Source organism: Phalacrocorax carbo, chromosome 2 (assembly GCF_963921805.1).
Source record: "Phalacrocorax carbo chromosome 2, bPhaCar2.1, whole genome shotgun sequence".
NCBI lineage: Eukaryota > Metazoa > Chordata > Aves > Suliformes > Phalacrocoracidae > Phalacrocorax > Phalacrocorax carbo.
In genome coordinates, this window is record NC_087514.1 from 92,351,325 (window position 1) to 92,372,972 (window position 21,648).

At 38.9% G+C, this 21,648-nt stretch overlaps 1 protein-coding gene across 3 annotated transcripts in view; it reads left to right on the forward strand.

Moving 5' to 3' along the window:
* The window catches only part of GMDS (GDP-mannose 4,6-dehydratase), a 421,773-nt gene that overhangs the window by 168,017 nt on the left and 232,108 nt on the right, over positions 1-21,648 (forward strand). The gene's annotated exons all lie outside the window — the stretch shown is intronic.

Sequence of the window (21,648 nt, forward strand, 5' to 3'; positions counted from 1 at the left end):
TGACTTGTAGCCTGCTCACAGTGTTTAATGCAACCTCCTGACCACCTCAGAGACTGCAGAACAGCAGCTTTCCCTTTCAAGCATCATACTCCATTTTGTAGCCTTCTGACACTGAAGGGGGGCTTGTGTATCTGATTTTGTGTATCAGTGCGCTTGAGAGACTGCAATAATGTCATAACATCCCTGAGTTTTCCTCTTGATAATAAGGCTAAAATATTAAAATAACATTTTAAAAGACAGGTTTTCTAAAGATCTAGGTGGGCAACTGTATAATAGATGCAATTTCAGGTATGACTTGTACTCAAGATTTTTATTTGTATGTAAATGTCAAATTAAGAGGCAGAAATAGTATACCCTCTAAATTTATAAGACTAATGAGTACAGCCTGGTATAATTTGAAAGATCTGTGGATTGTGGCCCATACCTTCTGACAAGATGGCTTTTAACACATGGCTTTAAAATGCCTTTCTGTTTAATCCTTACTAGCTATGCAGCTTAAATTCCACTTAATCATCCGTTTTCCTCTTGCAGTACTTTACGAACAATTAATACTGGTATCTAGTTCGAGTAAGAGTCCACAGTTGATTAAAAGTCTCTTAGATAATGACAGTTTTCCTCTGCCCTTGAAGTACTGTGACTGCGAAAAACACTCTAAAGTTAAACTTTAACACTGAATACTGGATTCTCAGTGCAGAAGCCTTTTATTGTGGTCTGTTTCTAAATGAAAAATAAATTCAAGTTTTACAAGAATGCAATTATATGAATTATATAAATTATAGCCTGGCACAAAATATGATAATTTTAATCATACTTACACATATAAAATAGACCATAATTGCAACTCTTCCTAAAAAAAAAAAAAAAGGAGAAAAAAGCAGTTGGTGTCAACAGGATTTAAATATTGATTTTGGTCTTTGGGAGTCACAGATGCGAAAGCTCATCATACACTGGGTAGGCGGCATTTACAGTAAGTGGTGCATCAAATACTTGGTAATAGAAGTTGGTTCATCACTTCATTGGAGCAGATGACAATACAAGTTCAGAATTAAAAGAAAATCAGATTCACTAGATTGTTTCATTTAGAAGCCCTAATACTTTGCTTTCTTTTTAACAGTTCACTGTGATATATTCTTGGTGCACTGTAAACTGATGTCCAAATTGCTCTGAGGTACCATTATGTAATTAAACATTCTGACCAATATAAAGAATGAGGGAAGATGCAATGACAAATATTATCTTGGTATGATTTCTAGTAACAGTAAGGAGCTACAAGATGAGATGGAAATTATAGGAACACGTTTGCCATTTGTGCTGCTTCTCTACAGGCTTGTGCCATTTTGTCGGAGGAAACCTTCAGTGCTCATTGCTCTTGTTCTAGCTTTGACACTGCTGCAGTGGAGCGTCCAATCTGAAGTCTCTTAAAGGTGTTTAATGTCCCTGTGGAGAACCCAAGTCTGTGTTTCGAAGTGTCAGGCTGTACTTTTGGTTGTGTGTCTGTGCTGGGTGCAGTTTCAAGTCCCTTATGCCATGAACAGGAATCTTGTCTTAGCAGTGGTTTTGGTCAGCTCTGTTCACCTTAGCTGGGAGTACATGCCATGAAAGCAACTGTAACCACAGTCCAGTGCCATTTGCTTAGTGTTTTTATGGGAGAAAGTCTGAAAATTTATACAGAGAAGACAATGGAAGAAAAGTAGTTTTGAGGTTGTTCCTTAATAGCTATTCATCACTTCTCTAATGTTTTTGAAGACTGCATAGGTGCTTTGGGAGGAAAAGAGGATTTGACTGGGATTTCTAATTCCTATACAGAGATGGTTATATACACGGAAGTTTCAAAATGCCTTAAGGCTTGGCCTTCTTTTTTTTTCTTTATTCTACTGATTTCAGAGATTCGGAATACCTAAATAAGCCCATACATATTCTATTCTGAAATGACATACATTATTCTAGTTGGTGTAGTGTTACACTGAATTGATCGAATACAGCATCCCGCTGACGGTGATACATTGATGGTGTGTCTTGTCCACACAAAACATAATGCCCGTGAGTCGATGGAGAGCAGAAGGCTGTGGCAGTGCTGCTTGCTGAGGTACAGAGTTGATCTGTCCTGGTAGACAGTGCCTATTTTTTCCCCGTACCTGAAGTGTTAATCATTCTTCTGAAAATTTCTGTAAGCTTCCTGCAGTGAATGTATTTATAGGGAAAGAGTGAAAAGAGACAAATTCTAATATTTCTTGTAGTCAGGGTTCCATGAGGTATGTTACACTGTAAGGCAAAGGTAAGGATGAACAGAATGCATTTTTGGTACCTGGCAGCCTGTGTTGCAGACTGTGATCAAATACAGAAGTATTTGTATTTGATGTACCAGTACTCATGGTGCAGGATGATGAATTGCAGTTGTCTGCCAAGTGGCTGTTAGCAGCTGGTCACTGAGGCTGAATTGAACAGACAATTGTAAAGAGTGTGATTTGTGATCTCTCTTCAAATAGTGTTCAGATACTATACTGCTGGGATGGCGATACACAAGCCTAGTGAAAATGAGAACTGCCTAATCTCAAAGTTGCTTCCCTGAGAAAGGAATTTAGGAATATACACACCTCTTATTTCAGAATACCAATTCTTCTCCTTAGTCTTTCCAGTTTTAACTTGGAAAAGATCACCAGTAGTTAATCTCATGTAGCTTCTATAATAATAGGGAAGTCTACACAGAGTTCATAAGGGTAAAGAGTACTTAAGGCTAATATGAGAGGTTTCCTATTTCTCAGAATTACCAAGGCTTGAGAGGAGTGCTGGCTTGGAGAAGCTCATTTGATTTTCTGCTTTTATCTTGCTTTGTAAGAAAAAGATCGTAACAGGAGTAGTTCTTAAGACATGACACCATACTGCAAATCTGAACTCTTAAGTTTGTTGTGTGGGCTTGCTTTTAAGACTGATGCTTCATGTTATGACAGCCGCAGTGACTTTACAAAAAACACCAGTAATAAATTCTAGGTTGGTTGAACCCACTGTCTAAGCCTAACATTTTAATTTGGAAATAGTACAGCATTATTAAATTGCACAAATACCTGGGTCTATACTCAAGAGATACATGTGTATGTAACAACACAGAATATTATCTAAAATTTCATATGGAGTAAAATGAGTGGCTATTTTAGACTAATCTTAATACTTCTACTTTGAACCTTTCCGTAGTACCTTCCTTTCTAATTTTTTCTTTATATGTACTGCCTTTCATTTCTTAGTCATTTTTATAGTTTTATAAGATGAAATAGTCACTTTTTGACCAGTACACGCTTTTCAGCTCACATAAATCAACACAGCTGCACCAAAGTAAATAGGGTCATGTTGATTTATGCCAGCTGAGGATCTGGCATAGTACTTCCAGTAATGGTCCGGTAATGTAAGATAAGCATAATTTGCTTGCTTTGTGGAAAAGACCTGTATTAGAAGTATATCTTGCTGAGCTGACTTCTTCAGTTTCATCCATTTTATCCAGGTATAGCTCAAGTGTTTCCCGATTTACGGCAATGCCAAAGGAGAATGGGATCTTCTATTTCTGAAACGTGTTTATTGTCTAAATATGACACTAGCTGAAAAACTAAATGCTCTCTACAGTGGTAATAAGCTATAAGGTGGCCTCTGTTTCCAAAAACAAACAGAAGAAAACCTAAAAAACATTTCCCAGAGTGCTGCATCTTTTTCTTTTTCCTTTTTTTTCTTTTTTTTTCCCCCAAGACAACATTTTAGGACACCAAATGGGTAGGTGGTGGCCACCAAGTTGCTGCTGGTGGTTGAACATGGCTCCCAGTATTACCAGTGTGGAAATGTCTGCCCTATAGCAATATTGGAAAGCTATTTCTTTTCAGTGAGATGATGGTTTTGACAGTGGAAGAGTGAGGCAATTAGCAAGTCTAGTTTTCAGGAAAGCTGGGGCTTCATCCAAGCCTTTTTTACATCATTGGAAAGATTCCTGTTCTTTTGTTGGGCTCTGGATCCCACTAATTCCTTATTTTCTGGGTGAGAAAGCAAGCTACTTGTTGACAGTGTCATTTGCTTCTTCACAGACAAGCCCTTACTTCTTTTCTCCTCAGTTCCGTGTAAGAAGTTTTCTCAGGTTTACAAGATGTGCCTTTGGATGTCTGAGATAACTTTCTGATTTGGTTAACCACTTCATTGCTTGCCTCATCTGATCTTTATCTGCCAAGATGTACAAACATGTACAGCATGTTTCCTGACACAATGAAACAGAAGTTTTGTTTGTTTTTTGTTGTGGTTTTTTTTTTTCCCTAAGTAATAAATGCTTTGCCTCCACACATGACATCATTGTGTAGATCATTCAGTAGGGAATTTTTGTTTGTCTGATACCAACCCTGGTAAAGCAGTTGTCATCAGACCATTGCTGTATAGCCAGAGGGAAAGGATACAACTGCTCATTTCTGTGATCTCTTTCAGCCGGGGAGGAAATGGCTAGGTGTTACATTGCAGGCTGAATGTTGTCAAAGTATATGTAGTAAGACTAAAATGAAAAGAAATCATGATTTAAAGTGAATGGGGGAGTGTTCTTTTCTTTTATTGTGCATCTGGATCACAGGTTTGCCAGGGGGAAGGGGGTAAGAAGTTTCCCTACTCACTGTAAATAAATTTGGGCATCTTTTGTATTTGTGTTTTTTTGTGTTTTACCGTTTTTTAACAAGCTTTCAGTCTCCCTTTTGCCTCTATTTCACAGAGAAGCGGAAGCAGATGGTGACATCTGCTACTGACTTTCACAAGAAATCCCTACAATCCCTACTGTAACAGCTGCTTTTCTGCGTCTCCTGTAAAGAGATGTAGCCAACATCTGCCAGATTTCCCATTCTAATTTCTTTGGTTGAGGATACTCATTGCTAGTCTCCTTACACACTTTCTGTGCAAGAGGAGCTTGGTCAACCTAGTACCTTTGGAAATACTAAGGGATTTTGCTGTTGCTCTTTTTGTAAGGTTACGCCTGTGAAGGACATAAGAGTGTAAAATTTCCAGTGCAGAGCTATGTCTCTTTCATTTAATACAACATTTCCCAATCCATGAGTATACCTGAATAGCAAAAGTCAGCAGAGTGTTGCTTGTGTCTTGCTGACTCCTTGCTGGATGAGAAGAATGCAGGCTGGCTAGTATCATCAGGGATCATCTGCCTAGCATATTGAAAGCTTGATGGCAAGGTACCATGGCCAATGTAAAAAGAGTTACTCAGACAGTTGTGTGTTAAAGAGCAGCCAAGATCATTTCATGCTTTTTAGTTTGCAAGTTTCAACAGAGAAAGCATGCAGTGTCCTGAAGACATGCATTCTTACTGGCTTTTTCTCCCTGCTGTGAGACTGATCCTGCTAAGTGATCCATGCAGGTGTTTTCTTATCTACACATGCAGTCAAACATCAGTGGGAATAAATGTGGGCATTAGGGTCTACTTGTACAGATGAATTTGCAGTAATATTGACTGTAAGAATAGAGAATTGCCATGTAATACCTCTCTGCTATTTTACCTAAGTGCATGTGTTTACCCCTTGAAAAAAAATTCTGATGTTACAAAATAAGTGAATTCAGTCAGTTCTGCTGATGTTGAACCTCATACTGAATAATTAGTACTGATACATCACAATGTATGGAGATTTTTTCCTAATTTTTATCTTGCTAATAAGTCATCTTAAACTTCTAGTGTCACTTTCCTAGTACTAGCCAATACCGATATATGAAGGCAGTGCAATCACACCAAAATATGAGTAGGCTTCCCTCTGTAAGCTTGTGTTTTAAAAGCAGTTACCAGACTTCTGAAATAAGAACTGAAGGCTGAGAACATTTCTGCATGCCCTTAGCTTTGGGCATCCAAGTACTCCAGGTCAGTGCCATGGAAGTTGTCACATATGGGAATGAAACAATCATGTACATGCTCTGAATTGGGATATAAAAAAATATTATTTTTCTCAAGTGTGTCACTAATGAAGGAAGAGGCTGTGTTGAACAGTTTAATTACTGAAATCTTTTTTATTCAGTCTTTGCAATGATAGTTTGTGGGAATCCTTACCATCTCTTACTTTTTTTTTTTTTGGTCTTTTCAATCTTGAAGTAGCCCTGATTCTATACTTCTCGATCTGATGCACTTTTCTGGGCTCTGTCACCAGTTTCTCTAAGTAGTTATGGATATCGCTCATACAAAACCTAAATTTCTTGCCTGTGGGTTTAGATTTTTGGAACAGCTGCATTTGCAACCCCTATCTCTCCTTAAGCAAATTATTATCTTATCAGATGCATCTTTTTGTCATTAAATCATGTGCTCCCTTGTGGCTTATACTGTGTTGAGAAGAAAGTATGTTACAGTTTTTGCTATTTTCCATGATTGATTTCTATTTTTTTAAAATCTCAAAAAAAACCCAAAAAAGGCAAGAAGAGCATCCACACAATTTACAAAATGTCAAAACTACCAAATTTGGAAAACCTTACTGTGTAATTCTTAACATTTCTCAAGTTATATTAGAAGATATCTGTGTTAGTTTCTTAAAGAATTTGCAGCCTTTTTTCTCCAGGGAAATATCAGCCCAAAACTTTGAAATAAAATGTTTTGGAAGATACGGAAGTCAACAATGGGAAATTGAGGGGTCAGAGCATGTTTCTCACCTGTAGTGTTCTTATGGCTTCATTAATGCACAAAACTGTAGCAAGGTTTTTAGAAATAATGTGGTTTAGGTGCATATCTGCCTATTTTAAACTCCTTTGCTACATTTATTTATCCCGGGACTATGAAGCAATGACCGTTAGAAATTGCTTGTGGCTCATCCTCAGAGTGCTGGGTATCACTGCAGAGTTGTTACTAAGTACATGAGACTCTCTAGGCCTTATTTTGCAATCTGCAAAATTTGGGCATCATCTACCAGGCACAGAAACTTGAAAGCAGGCGTATATTAACAGCTTGTACGTATACAGTGACTGCCACACTTACCAGGCCCATCTTAGTATCTGAAACGTTTTCTCAGCAGTGTGTATCCTGTTCTTCTTAAAATAGCTCTCCCTTCTGAGGTTGACAATTCCCTCTCATTAGAACTCTACTATGTCTTGCGTAATTTAAAAAAAATTATTTTAAAGGTGGATCCATTAAAAGTGCATGTTGCTTTGAGAAAGTTGCTTGAACTTAACCCATTCGGTCATTTAACATATGGGAAACGGAACAAGACAGAATCTATTTCACAACAAAACAGTTCCACCATTAGTGGTTCAAAAAATGCTCCAGAAGGAAATGTCAACTGATTATTCCTCAATAAAGTCTTCAGGATTCATTAAAACAAATAAATGAGAAATACAATGTAATCAGATGTCACTTCTGATAAGATTCATCATATTTTATAGCAGTGTCGGAGGAAGGTAGGCCAGAGAGAAGGTTAAGTGCATTTGGTCAAGCTTGACTTGAACTTAGGAGCAATTTTTTTTTCTGCCTTGCTTGCACTGTCTTTACTGAAAGGTCCCAGAAAGGTGTGTTTAAAAATATGAAGCAAAACCACACAGATAAACATTACATGTGTAGGTAGTTTGATTCCAGACCATTACATTCATTAAGTACTTTTTGGGGGTGCATGAAAGCTTTATGTTTATAAACCTAACCTGTGTCACTTTGAAATAGCTGAAAATCTCAATAGCGGGACAGACTGTTATTTGTGGCAGTCCTGTTCATTTAACTGCAAGTATTTTTTGAGCAGATTTTAACCTCTGCTACAAGGACTTCTAACAGTATATCCTGTCAGTTACATGTTTCGCACACCGTTGATGTGTGCATACCTTGCCAACCAGGTTAAAATATTTCCTTTTCAAGGATTTGCCTTTCATAGACACTTAAAATTTAATTTTATGTTCTACTTAATTGTTAGGCATCAATTGACAAATGAAAACTATGAGTATTCTCGAACAGTTTACAAGTATTCATTGTAATTAAACCTGATACCACATGCTATTTAGATGTTGCAAGATCAGTTGCGTGGTTTGATCTGTATTGTATCTCAACCCCTATAGAATGATAGCTGTTAGAACAAAGGGTTGTGGGTCGCAGTTAGCAGGTTTCCCATTAAATCCTTCAGGGTTGCCCTTCAATACGGGAAAACAAGTTAAAACCAAGGTCATAGAGGGAATACAATATCATGTTTTCTCTGCTTTCTCTTAATTTTTGCTCTAGGACATGTGAGTTTGAGAACCACTGCTATAGAAATGCTGCAGGAATGCTGATGGTTTTGATAGTGAAAGCTTGATTTAATGACATTAAATGTGAATAGATTTAAAAGTAGTAAAAGAATTGTCCAGCAAAGTGACTCAGACCTCCAGTTTACATCCATTTATTTCCTCATTTATATTAAAAACCATACACTGAGAGAGATTTAAGGTGTTTATTCATTGCATCAATACCCATCAATCGATGGATTGAGAATACTTGCCAGAAACTTCAAAATAAAATCCTATAGTAATCCCAAGTATAAGCACTGTGAATCTGGAAAATTCAGAGCTCATTTTGGATTTGAAACAAATCCAGGTGACTTGAAAAAAGCATCAGTAACACGCAGAAACATTTTACTTTGCATTTCCTTTTAAAAATCTTTGAAAATGTTGCTTTTAAGTTACAAATCTTCTTTGTGCTTTCTTGCTGACACCTTTCTCTTCTCAGCCCCACCCCATGCCCATATTCTGAGTCATTGGTAGGCATGTGTGCATCTATTAGGGATACTTGAGTTGCCTGGTATGCTATTCACTCTCACTTACGCTGAGTTTCTGTTTGCTGCAGACTGTAAAAAAAAAAAAAAAATCCAACAAGGTCTTTTGTTACCATTATTGCACTTCCTCAAGATAAATGGAGGCGTTGTGCACCTTCAAAGATCAGGAACAGTCCTTAAACTTCCCATATTTTATATGATTCCTGAAAATGGAGTAAATTGAAAATTATGCCTGGTCTTATGCATTTTGTTGGTTAGGGATGGTAGCAGTAATATACTACTATTTAAGCATTTATGCTGAAACGCCATTGAATCTTGAGCAAAGCCAATCCTGTGGCCATACCAGGCATTTGAGTTTGAAAATACTCCTTTTTTGTATGCTGTTTGCTTGCGTAAATATTGCATGCACCTGTCATTGAAAATTAGGCCAGTAATTGCTAATTTTAACATGTGTTTTTTAGCAGGAATGTGACTTCCCTTTCTCAAATCCTTGCTTTGATTTTTGATATTCTGTAGGTATGTTGTAGGGAAAGTAGGAGATGGCAGAAGTGTTCTGTCCCTTCTTTAATAGGGGGATGGGGTAGGCTGGTGCTAGTAGTGTCATTTGTTGTTGTGCTCTATTGGGGTGCTCATTCAGGTATTATGGACAAACCTCTGCCCCCTGTAAGGTCTAAAACTAGACAGTGTACATGATGCTTCTTTTATGAGTAGCAGAATGGTGTGCCACTGTGTGTCTTGGGCCATAACCTGTCCAGATATGCTGCGATTTCTGGGCAGTGATTTGGATCATCTGACTTTTGGTGAAAATTATATGTGCTTGTCATGGATCTGGGCTAGAAGGTGGCTCTGTGGGTCTCCTTTATATTTGGTATGTCCTCATAGAAATGCCAGCAATCTCACATTTAGGAGAGTGTCTCTGCCTTCAGCTCAGGATGGTCTAGCATTGCAGTCCTTGCTGTGTTCTTCGTCATGGTTTCTATTTGCAGTGTTCTTCATGCTTCAGATACTCTGTTTTCTAATAGTTTTAATGTTCTCATAGTCTCAAGTCCATTTCCTTAAATCATATGCAGTGGACACCATCTAGCTCGTTTTTTGTTTGCATCTTCAGGTGAGGATTCTACTGTGAATGAATCCATTAGTCTGTAAACTGAGCATGTAGTACAAATAATAGGCATTTTTGTTTAAACCTGCTTGTGTTTCACACACACACAAAAAGCATAGCACACATACAATTCTTCTACTTTTAGTGTATTTAATGGTCCCCACGGACCATGCAATATTTAAGAAAAACGGAGCAAGATTGGTGCAACAGTAACTCAGGCTGGGAAATTGAAAGCTTGATTTCATGTAACAACAGTAGGCAAATGCTACCTTTTCTGCCTAGTTCTGAAGTGCTGGTGTTACTGAAGAACTGGCAACAGTGTTTCTTCTGCTGGTGAATCCAAGACCTATTGCCAAAATGGTGTCAGAAAAGTAACCGATAAATAACAGGTCATTTTTAAATATTTGCCTGTGTTTATAATGATGCCTTTCTTAAGAAAAGTATCATAATCTTAAACTGCACTTAAAGGAAAAAAATAAGCTCTTTGTTTTGAAATCATGGGATGAAGCAATTCTGGCTTTGAGTTCATTAGTGTGCTGCAGTTATTGCACAACTTTGGTCTACTTGCAAGTAAGTTAAGTTTCTCCTGTCACTTTGGTTCTACAGGTTCCTTGTGGGTTTGGTGGTGTGGTGATATCATCTCGTTTGCTGTCACATTTATAGACAATGATAGCCAGGCATCAACACCCATGAAGAAACCCACAGAGTCATCAGGGAACGTGAATTCATTTTTTCCAAAATTTTTCATGTGTGTGAGTGTGTGGATGATGCTTGAAAATAGCTGCCTGTCCGTGAAAGTCTGATGAAAGAGTAAGGTCAGTATCATTTGCTTTAAAACCAGAATAAATCAAAATTGTCTAAGTTGATAATGGACATGAGGGTTCATTCAAACTTCATGTTGTTTCTACTGGTTAAAATCAGGTAGCTTAATATTTAATAATAAAGGCTTGGTATTGAACAAAAAAATTCTGAAAGATTTAACACTTTTTAAAATATGCTTTTCCTCTAGAGTACTAAGAGGGAAAAAATCAGAACATTAATCCTCAATGGATTAAGGGAAATGCCTCTTATTATTCTGTAGCCTATCTGGAAATAAGTGCTTATGCAGCCACATGATGCAGAAAGTTCTTTTTGAATGTTTCTGTCTTTTATTACAGAAAGTATTATAGCCATGACCCTACAAATACTTACAGAGGTATCTTGTTGCTTACAGGCTCTGACTCTAAGTCTGGTTCTATTGATTTTATAAAGAAAGTTATTGCTGGTAAGTGAATAATAGCTCAGTTGCATCAATCAGATTTTCAAGCCTGCTGTTTAATAAGAAGAGCATTCAGATTTTTCAAAGCGCTGGGAGGCTTACGTATTGAAAAGGTGAACACTTTACAGAAGACTTTCCATACAGAAGCATAATATTAATGGTTTTAAGAGGACCTGATAATTCCATACTTCTAAAAGCAGAACTAGTTAACTATGTAATGATGTAGGCGGCAGCTACCTGGAAATGTTTGCTTAGCCTCATTTCCCTTCAACTCTAAAATAATGTTTGTGGGAAACACAATTTAATTTTAATGTAATTCATTTAAAAATGAAAGAAAAAAATGTGTTTCCTGTGGTACAAGAGCATGGGCTTGTGATGCTTGAAAAATACCAATGATTAAATAAACAAGTAAAACAGCACAAAGAGCCAGTAAATGGTTTGGTTCAGATCTGATTTTTCTTTGACTCTGACTCAAGTCAGTTCAGTTTGGGCAGATCAATGATTATTTATCTGCCTTGCTATTTCTGAATCAGTTCAACCTAAAAAATACAGAATTTTGAAATGTGAAGCTATGTGATAGGGGATCTTCCTCTGGGAAGTTCTCTGTTAAACAGTTATTCTGATCCAATGATCAGATACTTTCTTCTTGGTTCAGTTCTGGATTAGGTTCAACAAAGACTTTGGTTCAGGTAACAGTTGTCATTCCGTTCCCATTTTAGGAAAAAAAAACAAAAGGCGGGTAAAAAAAAAAAAAAAAAAATCCAAACAGCTTTTTCATAATTTGGTGCTGCTTGGTTATATTATGCGCCTCACTCTACTTAGGTAAGCTGCTTTTTTGGGTTGTAATATGCCCCTGGCTGACATGTGCCCTGGACAGTACTGCAGTGTTTGACGAATACGTAGTGCCAAGGAATACGTGGGCTCAAGGAGAAAGATTTTACTGGGTTTAAAATAAATTGTGGGAATAATGTGTGTTCATTTGGTACTAGGCTGAAGTAGTTTCAAGAGAGGTTGTGTTTGTGTCTATATCCACACAACATTACCCTTGAGAAGATCAAAGAAACATGGGTATTTAAAAAAAAAAGGAAGAGGGGGCGGGCGATATAAAATCTGAATTATGAACCTGCATTTTTAGAACCTTGTCATATAAGATGGGTAAAGAGTGTACTTTGTCATGAACAAAATACTGTTTACAGAATTCCATTGAAAGTCTTGAAAATAACTTAAGAATTTCACTTCATTTTAGTACACCGATATGCCTGTAGCCCTGGCTACTTTGAAATCCCTCATCAAATATTTTTGTCATGTTTCAGTTTATCATTTTTACGTAATTACACAGAATTTGGATGTTTTTTCTTTTTCAGCAACTTGATTTGCGTTTTCTTTTTAACTGGCGGGTGCGATGTTAGGAGACACGAGTGGTTTCATTAGCAACCTCTTCTGGGCTATGCAGAAACATGACTAAGCAGCATGTTTTTTTCCTGATGTGCTACATTTTAACTATTTTAAAAGAAACCAATGGGTTGAGGGTTTAAAGATTTAATATTATTTTATCCATATGTACTTCCAAAGCATGGATGATATTGATTGGTGTTAATTGATGTGTCTCAGTTCATCTTCATTTGGCATCTGCACGGTTGTGACACTTGGCAGCTCGAGAGATGATGTTGCAGAGTTTATACCCTTCCCTTTCCCAGAACAGTGCCATGACCACTGCTAGCGCGGTGTGTGGTCATAGGAAGAACAAAAACCAGAGTGGGCAGAACCGTGCCATGGGGACCGCAAAAGAACATGATGGCCCCTTTTGTTTGAAACCTCTTTGAAACGCCACCCAAAGACACCAGTCCGGCATTGAAATTCACACCCCTGTCCTTTGGGCTAACTTCTGCCTACTCCGGACTCTGTGGGCTTTAACACATCTGTCTCTGAGGAGGACTTCCTCAAGACACTTGGAGAAAACTCCACAAGAAGATCAGTTACCCTTGGCCCATTGTTCTTTTAGGTTTCTTCCACAGGTTAAATCTATTGTTATTTGTCTATCACATGACATCAGGCAACCCTACAGCTGCTTTAATTTTAACTGAAATAGTTGTGGAAGAGATGAGGACTCTCTCTCAGATGAAATAATATGTATGTTCAAGAAAATAATAAATAAACTGGTTTTCTTTTTTAGTAGATCTATCTTGTATCATAACAATTGCCAGAGTGTTTACTCACAGGCGCAAAATACTTAGAGAGTCTCCTTAATCTCCAATTATTGTTGCCCTCTCGTCTTGACCTCTCTTGAAGTGTTTTATAAACAATTTAAAGAATAAATGAAGTATTAGAAACAGTTATTATAGAGCAGGCAAAGTTATTTGCTTTCCTTGAGTGAAGGGATATAATTTATAAAGGACTGATTACACTCATCTGTTTTCTGGGTAGCCTGTAAGTTTACTTTACCATGGCAAGGCAGAATAACAGAGAAATTGTGTCATGGGAGCCAAGTAAGATATTGTAGCGGTAGGAAATCCAATTGCCTTGTTTTACAGCCATTTGTCTTGTCCGTTGTTTCTGTCAAATGATCATTTGAATTAAAAGCGTTTAAAGAGATTTTCTTCCTTTGCAGTAATGAGAACAACAGAGACTTTTATGCTGCAGGACATTCCTACTAGGTCTTTCCTCCTCTAACATGGCTACCTGCCAGTCCTTGTTATTATTAAAAGTTGCTTCATTTAGTACACTTTATGAAGTGGCTCTGCCCAGCTTCGTGGCTGTCACTGAGATTATGAATCAAGGAGAGCTCTGATTCAGTGGAACTTAGCAGCAGAGCAGCAGTTTAAACTGAAATGTTAATCAGTAGCTTTTTCTTCAAACCTACTCTTTTCAACCTATGCATTTGTGTCAGAAGAAAAATACCATGGAAAACATGTTTGATCTTTGTGTTACCGATTTTAACACGTTGCTCCTGCCTTGCCTTTTGTTTACAAAGCTCAGCACTAGCAAAACTCCCTTGCAAGCCACAAGGGTTACCTGGGTGCAGAACCTACTAATGAGAAGTTGGGGTTGAGGTTATTTGACTCCAGCTCTCAGAGAGAAGGTCCATTTCTAGGTGGGAATGGCTTACGGATTTCAGAAGCTCCCTCTGTAAGTCTGCAGGTCATTCCCACCTCCGTCAAGCAGGGATGAGATGAGATGTGAGGGTCCTGGAATCATCAAAACAGTGGAGCCTGTTGGCTCCAACACAGCTGTAGCTGGGAGAAAGATGCCTGTACCTCCTTCCTACATGGCTTTTTCTGTCTCGTTTCCAATCTCCCTGTGAGGCAGACAGAGTGGAGGCAGTAGAGCAGCAGGGAAGAAGAAAGGATGACAGCGAGTGTCTATTCCATGTCAGAGGACAATTCTGTAGTGTCCCTTTGCAGTTAGAAGAACATTTGTCAACCGTGATGTCTGCCAACCACAGTTCTGCAGACCCTGGAGAAGCTTATCTTACTGAAGTGCCTTTGTTTTCCCAAGCAGACATGAGAGAAGGCACTGTCATTTCCAAGACCAGTATTTGGGTGAAGAAATGTCCAAGATGTTGTTGTATACGCACATACAATTACATTTTCATTTCTAGTACTTCTGGCAGAAGCAGGGAGGATGAGGGAGATATGTTAATAACAGACAGTTAGTGTCAGCATGACATGATTCAAAATCCTGCAGTAACTCTGCATCCTACAGTAATTTTCTTGCAGGTCTAACACCCTTAGAAATATCCCTTAGCAGCTCCATCACACTTCTGAAATATTCCTTAGCTATTACAGTCATCATCCTGAAATAGTCAATGTATTCTGTGGGTAAACGTTTGGTACTTTATCACTGAAAGGGTTGGGGCCCTTATTCAGAAGAGTGTGGTCAGAGGAAACAGTTTGAGAGCTGATTCTTCGCCTGCTGCATCTGGAGCCTATGGGGGTGCTCTGGGGAACAAATGTAGATTTGGCTCCAGCTCAAGGGAGGTCCCTTGTCATGAAATGACATATGAAGGTTATGCATATAAGTACCAAACCCTCACACTCCCATACTGCGCAGCATTTCACAGCTGGGAGAGAAACAGACTGTAGCTGTTTTAAAATAACAGCTATGTTTTTTCTCTGTTTATCTCTGTTTGCTAGGCTATTAGGTCCCTCTTGTTTATTCCTGCCTTGAGTCCCTGCGTCCTGTAAATCAGGTGTGTTACTTTCTGTGAGATATCACTTGTATCTGAAACGCTGGGCACTGTAAACTTTCTTCTAAAACTCTCATGAATAATTGCCAAAAGGTGGTAGCTACAGTATCCCCAACAAATGCACATTATGAATGGTCCTCTTTTTAAGCCTAGAATTCCTTTAAACATGCCTGTTGGGTTTTGAGTACCTGCAGTTAAATGGTGTTGCTTTTGGCAGGGCTTGGTGAGCAAATGAGGCATAATCTCTCTGATCTCAGTAGTCTGGTCAGCCAGCCATGACATTCTCAGTGTCTTTTCTTTCTACACCCTGTCTGAACAGAGCCATAGCCCAGGCAGCTCTCAGTGGGGTTGCCAAAGATTACCATGTGCAGTGAAGCAGCAGATGGCAGGACAGTGGAAAATATGCAGTCCCAATCCCTGGGTTCACATGGGGTTCAGGGTTAAATTTCAGTGATTTCCCTCCCTGCTCCTTGAGCCTCTCGATAAACTGCCCTTTGAGAGATGAACTCCTCCGTGTGCATTGGGAAACTATTTAAAATTCAGTTTCATCCAGTTTTGGAAGTGGGTTCTAAACTGCAGCAGGAAATTTAAAAATTCTGTGGCCACATCAGTTACAGTCTTCCTCACCATCCAAAGGCATTAGAGTGGGCATAAGAAATGAGGTAAATATAAATACATCCTGAAAACTATGAAAGGAGAAAAAAAGGAACATTGCAAACTTGATTAGCTCAAAAATTGTGTAATCACTGAACGACGGATGCCTCCACAAACTTAACTCAAACTTTTGCCAATGTGTTCTGATGAAGCCCTTGTTTGCACTTCTGCCTTTTCACCCCACAGGCTCCCCCTTCCTTAGTCCTTGCAAAGAATGGAGAGTTCTGACCTGAGCAACGGGGTGTTCGATCTCTGGGGGGCAGAGAGCAAGGAAGGAGTTCTTTGACGGCAGATTTACTGTGCCCCTTTCATGGCCACTCTTCAAGCCTTGCACTGAGAATGATTTCCTCCCTTTTTGACTCTTCCAGGGTACTTCTCTGTCATTGTTTCATAAATATCAGGATACTTCCTCAAATTTCTGTAAAATGTTGGCATTTTATCTCTATTTTTGGGGTGAGAAACTAAGACATGGAAAAATATAGTCTGCATTGATCAATTGATTGGTTGATGTTCAGAATAAAACTCCCATCTGTTTGCATCTGAGGGCTTGGTAGTCAAGCACACAGAGGAATATGCAGCAGTGACTAAACGAGAACCTTGATTTAAGTGACTTTCTAAGCACCTTTTCAGAATTTGCAGAAGAAACCAGGCTTGTAGTCATTTTTCCAAAGCAGCATTAATCAGACTGAACTGCGCATCCATCATTTCTTTTTCTGCAGGTCTTTATCTTTGCTTAGCTTCAGGCTCCATAGGACCCCTACCTACTTCACTTCACAAAAGACAGCAGTTTCTGCTCTCAGAGCAAGTCTATTCTATGTGCAGGGGGCAATCCTATTAGGGAAAAAAAAAGTTATAACATATAATTAATCTAGAGGATTTTTGTGAAACTGTATCATTGTACATTCAAAAACAACAGTAGGACACATAATCCTAACTTTCAGTGCTAGAAGTTACAGCTTTCTCGCTGAGCATGTACAGAGTGTGTGTATGTGCATGTGTGTTTTTCTGAGAGCATGCTCGGCTACCTATGGGGATATTAAAATTATGTGAAAGGTCCCACTAAGAATACAAAGCCAGGAAATACAGAATTGGGCTAACTTTCTGTCCTGGTTTCACCCCATTGTGCTCAAGTATTGTAGGCATCTCAGAACAGCAGGTGATCTGACTGCCTCTTCTGTTCCTAGAGGAAGTGTAAACTAACTTAAATGGGAAATATCACAAAAACAGGATAACAATGAATTTCAGGAGTCCACAAAGGAAGAAATGTTCTTAAAAATGCTGACATTAGAACAGGAGTGAGCATGACAAGTTGAATGGTGGTAAACGGACATTTTATTTAGACGCTTTGGGTTCTGCCATTTAATCGCTTTCCAAATGTTTTATTTCACATTTTCTTATGCAAAACTTTTGTGGTGATTGGATGTGTTAATGGTGGAATCTTTAAGTTCAGATTCTATTCTGTAAACTTGAGTAATCTGACTTCAGTAAAACTGCGCCAATCTACCTTGCCAGAAAACTGAGTTCTCTGTATTTATAGCTGCATATTTATTTTTATTTAATTTATTAATTACACTAGAGAAACACTATTCCCACATGGAAAGAATGCAGGGGTGGGATTCATTTTCAGTGGCAACATTAGAAAAAGGGAATATTCAGTGAAATGTATGTACATATCAAAAAGCTGCTATAATTTTACTGTTTTCCTGTGTTCAAGTGATTTTCTTAGTAAATAACAGTGACTGTTTCTTTGCTCTAGTGCCTTTTTCATTTTAAAGTGAAAATTAGCAACATGGCCAGGGTTTGTCCCAGAGGGTGTTTTGCTCTCAGCAATGGCTTTTATGCAACCTCCTGATGTATCTTTTCTGCCTGTGGGAGAGCTGCCACCCTGCCTGGTGGCATTTCCAGTTCAGGGTTTAGGCGTGGAAGCTGTAGCACCCTTGCTTAACTTCAGGGTCCCCCGAGAGTGATCACAGCCTGCTCTGAAATAAGGACATAACTTTTTACGGGAAGTTTAAGCAACCGGCAGTAACTACAGCTAGGTGAAATAATGTTTTTATTGGCTCTGTGAATACAGGAGGTCAACATAGCTAGGCCAAACATGTCCAAGTCTTTCAGGAGCAGAAGGGATATGCTGTCTTTGTTGGCTTGCAGTCTTCCTGGTGTATTGTCAGCTTGTCTCTGCCCTTACCTCCTATTCTCTTCCTCAGCTCTTAGGGCTGGGTCTTTACCTCAGGGTTGGTTTTTTTTTCCCCATACGCATGATTAACAACAAACCCCCTTGAAACAAGCTTGAGCGTAACATACTACATTTGAGGGTTGTCTCTTTGTTTTTGTCCAAGATAATGACGTCCAGTGTTGCACTGTTCTGTCCTCAGCAGCCCCACTTGTCCTTGTGCAGAAGCAGAGCTTGGGAAATGGGGTCAGCTGGGGCACGTGAAGTGGGCTGAAAGCTCCATGAGCCAGTCTCGTACCTCTGGTCACACACCAGCTTGACTGCACGCCACAGCACACACTGTGAAGATTTTTTTTGACTCTCTGTCGGAGCCATGCATTTACTTGATTAGTCTATTATGAGTCTGAAGGGACGCCTGTAGCTGGAATAATTTGTCCTCAAAGTGGTAATCGCATACCATCGCAACTGACAATTTGTACATTAAATTGTTGGGATCATCACTGGTGTTGGAGATGGAGTACTTCTTACCACATCCTAGCTGAGAATCTAATATTCATAACACAGAAGATGGCAGGAAATGTAGTGCTTTGTGTTTTATGTGCCTTATTCAAGTACTAGAAAAATTTGTGCCTCCTGTATCTGCAGAAGCTGAGATTTCTTTTTTTTTTCCTCCCTCCAGCTCTCACTAGTCCCCACCTTATTACTTCTCAATGAGCTCTTTGCCCAAGACTCTTTCCAGCTCCCTGGAAATACAGTTCAACTGTGTTTCAGGACCCCCTCTTGGTGGCTCCAGGATTCCTATAGCAAAGGGCAAAAAAGAAACACATTTAACAAAAGATGTATTGAGGGCCTAAAGGGTGCCTTGAGGGCTACCACTGCTGCAAAGCTAACCAGAAGAAAGTCCTAAGAGAAAAACAGTTGAGCAACAAAGCTCAGAAGGGAGGTACGTGGATTTAGGAACATCTTGAGTTATACTGTATAAGTGTCAAACCCGTCTAGGACTGCTTATTAGTTTGTGTGGGAGGCAAAGTTTCAAGTAAGTTGTTTGGCCGTAGCTAGACCATTTTTCTCTCTCCAAGAAAATACATCAACACTGACTCAGCAAAGTTGTATGCCACTGTGACTGGTGTTAAGGCTAGCTCTTATTACACTCTTTTGCCTTCAGTAGAAGTAAATGAAAGTTCTTTTTACCCCTGACTTGAAGTGAAATGACACATTTTATATTCAGAAATGTGCACATTAAAAGTTAGTACTAACACGGAAGACCTGTGCAAAACTTTGATTATACCATGACCCACCACAAGCTGATGTCCCAGCCATGTGGAGAGACTGAGAGACCAACCAGACTTAGTCCCTCAGAGGTCAGAAGGTCCAAGAAACTGTATTAGTCAGTCATGTGTCACCAGGTAAGATTAAAAGCCTTGCCTGCTTCATCTCAAGGGAGTGCTAGGGTAAAGGCTGAATGTCTCAGCTTGAACCATCAAACAGCACCTTTTTTGATGTGCTACTGGTTGCTGAGAGGATGGAGGAGGGGAAGGACGGAGAAAAAGAAAGGGGTGTTAAATTTAAGGGCACAGATGTCTGAACTTTAATTGATATTTAATAAGATAAGTTAAAATCCTTTATTTTGTGCAAGTTGCCTTAGATGGCCATGGTATTTCCATTTTGTGCAACACTGGATTTTCCTTTTGGCTGCATACATTTCTAGCTATTGTAACACCAATTCAGCAAAGCAAGTACTTAACTCCAATTGTTTACACGCGCTTAAACAATATAAAGAGTCTGTGCTGATGAGCAAGCACACTCATGCTTACCCATAGCTCATACATGCAAGGGCTTGTCTAATTCTGTGACAGCTTAAATGAGAGGTTTAATTCAATAACATTAGTCGTGTAATTTTAAAAAAACAGCTTAAATGAGTGTTAACAAATCAGAGTGGCTAAAGACATTTACTTTTGTTTTAAAATGTAGTGTATATGAACTGCGATTAAGAAATCAAAGTGAATAGTTTGGAGCAAAAGGTTAAGTTTTCTGTAAGCGAAACACTGCTCTGTTTATGTAAGTGCCATTAACAGCATAAACTTGGGAACAGGAATAACACTTTTACATATTGTTTTCAGTATTAATGTTTGGTTTTTTTCCTTTATAAGAATCTTTGATGTCTCACCTTTTCCTGTTCAGTGTACAGTTCCTGAGGGGAAAATATTTTAATTTAAGAAAAATGGTATGGAGGAAATATACTAAAATAGCAACTTTTGCCCAGCAGTTATTGCTGGTATGTCACCCTGTCCTTTTAACAAACCCATATGATAGATCTGAGATGTGTAATTAGCCCTTAATAAGGGCATTCTGAATGTGAAACCTAATAGCTTTGTGTCACACATTACACATGCAGATTGTCTGCTAATTAAAAGTCATTTTTTCGTAGCCACTTTAGAGAACTGCTGCTGTGTAGTCATAGAAATCATGCTGTCATTGTTCTTTGGGAGGTGGAAACCTATATCTGTTTGTATGCAAAACAGTCGTGAAGAGTTTAAAGCCCTGTTGACAGATCCCCGGTGGAGGGTTAGCTCCACTAAATCACAGGGGAGCGTGGCTCGCTGTGCGGTGACAAAGGTCACCTCTGATTCTCATCCTCTGGTGGTGGTTGATAGGTCTCTCATCCTACTTCTATGCGCCTCTTTTATGAGGCTTACTAGTTGTCCCTCCAGTTAAGCTTCATGCTATCTTTCCGTCCACTGGGAAAAAGAAAAGTCTCCCTGCTTTCTGCATTTCCTCCCAATCCTGCCATTCCTCACAAGATTGTCTGTCACTCTTGTTTTCCCCTCAGATTATAAAAATAATTAAGTTTTGTTCCCTCCATGCCTAGTTCATATGAACTCCTGTTGCCCTCAGCTGTCCAAATGTTCTCAGTGTGCAAGTGGATGTCGGAGGCAGAGGTGCTCTTGGGTTGAAGAGCATCAGCCCCCACCAGTGTGCTGCCCTCCCGCTGCTCATGCTTCCTACCTCTGCGCACCTTTACCTTTCTGCCAAAATTTCCTCATTTTAAAAATACTGGTAATAGTATGTTTTCCATTACCAAGGAATTCCATTGAAAAGTGTGGTGCAAATGGAAAATGGGACCAAGCAGATGTAGCACATTTTACTTTTAGCATTGGAAAGTTCAAAATATGGGTCAAATACGTTATGAAAGGAAATAATTCCATTGATATGCCAATTAATGTCTTTGTTAGCGATACTTAAAGGAATTAGTACCACTTCATTTTGTTGAAATCACACATTTTAAAGTAATACCAAATGAGGATCACTTGATAAGGAGGGACAATTTTATCCTCGTGTTATTGGACCGTTGTTTTCAATCTGTGAGCTGTGGATTTTATTGTTACATGATTATTTCCCCTGGAATTGATGAAGAATAACCTTTAGAAACAAGCCTACTCTCAGTAGTTTTATCTTTCCTGTTTAGAGATCTTGTGTCTGTTGGAAAATAGTTGGGGGTATGTAAACTGAAAATGTTTGAAAAACATTGCAAATGCATCCAAAATCTGAGAAACCCACTAT